The sequence below is a fragment of the Lissotriton helveticus genome, chromosome 10, assembly GCF_964261635.1.
Source record: "Lissotriton helveticus chromosome 10, aLisHel1.1, whole genome shotgun sequence".
Classification (NCBI taxonomy): Eukaryota; Metazoa; Chordata; class Amphibia; order Caudata; family Salamandridae; genus Lissotriton; species Lissotriton helveticus.
Window position 1 is genome coordinate 1,019,153,118 of NC_136071.1, and position 3,279 is coordinate 1,019,156,396.

The 3,279-nt window shown below is 31.5% G+C and overlaps 1 long non-coding RNA gene across 1 annotated transcript; it reads left to right on the plus strand.

Annotated features, from left to right (window-relative positions):
- Positions 1-1,103: 1,103 nt before the first annotated feature.
- LOC144785591 (uncharacterized) lies at positions 1,104-2,988 on the plus strand. The gene is made up of 3 exons (XR_013601978.1): positions 1,104-2,045; positions 2,140-2,198; positions 2,289-2,988. It is a non-coding gene; the product is annotated as an uncharacterized LOC144785591 (long non-coding RNA).
- The last annotated feature ends 291 nt before the right edge of the window (positions 2,989-3,279 follow it).

The window sequence follows — 3,279 nt, forward strand, 5'->3', positions numbered from 1 at the left end:
TAACGGACTCCTAAAAAATGTGATGTCGATAGACACGGAAAAAGGACTCATGTAATCAGAGTTAAAAAGAAATCAGTGTTGAAGTGTGCTGTGAATAGAAAGAATTTATGTGCACAGTGTTTTTTTTCTTTTTCTGAGAGTTAAATACATACATAAATATGAATCCCCGAATGTTGGCTGCTTACAATGAAACTGCAAATAATATATGATTCAATCCATTCTCACATGTATAAAAAACATATATTCTCATCAAGTAAATAATGTATGCTCTATTATTCTCCTTAGAATGATACGGAATTCCTGTAAAGGTCATAGTGCAATCTTATTTATTATAGATAACAACTGTAGTCTATTCGGTCATTTAACCCTTTGGGGGAAACTGTACCTAAGGTTTCAATCCAATAATTCTCTCTCTGTAATAATCGTTTGCGATTATCTATCCCTTCCAGGTTTTTGACCACTTCGACTATCAGCCCGCATATTTGAGAAATGGTGTGTCTTGCTTCATGCCAGTGTACAGCTATACTGGAGCTTTTGTTATTAGTCCGAATATTACTTTTGTGTTCTGTCAGTCTTGTTTTGAACTTCCATTCTGTTTTGCCTACGTAGGCTAGTCCGCAAGGACATTTCAGACAGTAAACTATATTCACTGTATTGCAATCTGCTAAATGGTGTAGTTGTATATTCTTGCCTGTGTGAGGATGTGTCAAATGTTGGCCAATTATAATGTTGTTGCAATTTATGCAGTTGGTGCATCGTTGTGTTCTGCTGGCTCTTCCTTCTTCCGGTTTCCGGCTCCTTCTTGCCTCAGCCCCTCTTCTGTCCACTGCAATCGACCTGCAAAAGAGAAAGAGGACAAGGTTAGACTGATCAGTATCCATTTTCAGCAACAAGTAAGTGAAAAACCATTACCTGAAAGAACTTTGTCGGCGATTTCTGGATTCATGTAAAGACAATTTGGAACAAGATATCTCCCACGAACTTTGTGGTTGAAACCCTTTGTTACAAGAATACTTTGTGGAACTTTGTGAATTAAACATTGTTTTACATGGAACTTTTTAAGAATCGAACAGAGGAAACCATTGACAGGGATCACTGAAATATTATCGACGGACACATTATCGACTTACCAAAATATCGTTGACAAATTATCGAGAACAAAAATATCGACTTACTATACTTATTACACAAACTACAAAAATATCGACTAAAAAATATCGAGTACTAACTATATCGAAAACATAAATATCGCTTAAAAAAATATCGACTACAATTATATCGTTGGACATGAAATTAGCCCTAACACTACAAAAATATCGACTACAAAAATATAGACTACCACAATATCGTAAAAAAAATAATATCGAGTTCATGTTTGCACACTTTTCTTTCTAAAATACCATCTTTATCATCAATAAAAGTCATTTCTCTGTAAAAAAAACTTTTCACATATAATACCTGTTTCTTACATAAAATTACTATTAATCCACATTTACTATACATTCTATTACATGCATTTTATCATTTTCTATTATTCTTTGCATTTAACTAACATTTTCATTACTTATTTTCACATATAAATATATTTCATTTAAACACGAACCTGCTTTAATGCGGGAACAACCACATACCACCATTCTCACATCAACAAACACTCCAATTAACTTAAAAAAATTCAAACTAGCCTATACTATGCTTCCTTACATCCTACAACCAATCAAATCAAAGCACACATAACACATATACTATAAAAGGGCTACATGCATTCTACCATTTGTTGCTGCTACCTATCTGGAAAGTAGATGCCAACACTTTGAAGATTTTGTTGCAGAATAAACATCTTTAAAGATCCAGCTTACTAGCTAATTAATCAAGTAAGTAACACAGCATTTTAGTAGAAAACTACATTAGAAGTGCACTATTTTCCTTACATCTCCTAACTCTTAGACTTATTTTATTTTCATGTCTTCCTACTTTTCTGATAGAAACTACTCCAACACAATTCCTATTACATGGTCATATTTCTTCATGTGCAAAATCAGATAGTAAGTATATAATAATTCTCTGTTACACACCAACTGCTTTGTTTAAACACTAATTTACAAGAGTATTTATTTTTCATTTACATTATATTTACAGATATACAGAAATGGTGCTATTTCTACAGCAAAAACGATAAAACTAACCTAATTACACATGTAAGTATAGATGTGTTTGTTATAAAACGGCCAATTTCATTAATGCACATTTTTAAACAACATATCTTGCTTTTTACATCTTCCCTATAGATCATTTGAAAAATCCAAGATCAACTATAGCAAAACACAAAAATACCCTTCAGAAAAAAGTAAGTATAATTGTTATTTGCTAAAATGTTGGCACAAAAAACGCTAACTATATTCTTAACACCATGTTATTTATTTTAAATTGCCTCTACAGATATTCAGAAAACATCATACATCTATTCTACATATCATATGAAAACATCCTACACAAAATATACCAATATAGAAGAATCGCCTTGTAAAAAATGTAAGTATATTTATCATTTCTCTAAAACTGCCTAAAATAACACAGTCTATGTTCTTAACAACATCTTATCTATTTTATATTTCCTCTACAGATATTCTGAATACATCATACAGCTATTCTACCTACAACAAAGAAAACGACATATTTAGAAGTTAGTATACGTTTAAATCTGTTACATTTCCAAACGGTTCAGTATTAAAATTATAATATTTTGCTTTTATTTCTTCTATCTACTCTACAGATCATACCTGTACTAAATTGATGAACTCCAGCAATTACTACTATTCTACTATTTAAACAAGTAAGTATATGTAATGTTTACATCAAATGCACTAGTAGACAAAAATGACAACTGCTTTTGAGTAGGAAATACATTTGTTATATATAAACATTAACGTTGTTTTTCTATATTTTCATACCAACAGCAAATAAAGACATACATACAAGAACATCATTCAAAAGACATTTCTGCTTCTGTGCATCACTAATGATGTTAGCACCACATAAGTAAAAAAATGTGTACTGATTTTGTTTCTTTCTACTCTTTCCTAGAACAAGTAAATCAAAATGACTGAAGGTGCAGAATTTGTCATGTCTCAGAAAAATAAATTGCTATTATGCTACATGGGTTATGTGTATAATCAGGAGAGACAAAGTGGTAGAAAGGTTTTTTGGAAGTGTACACAATATTACTCCAACAAATGTTATGGGAGGGCCACTACCAAGGAAACTAATGTGCTATTTACT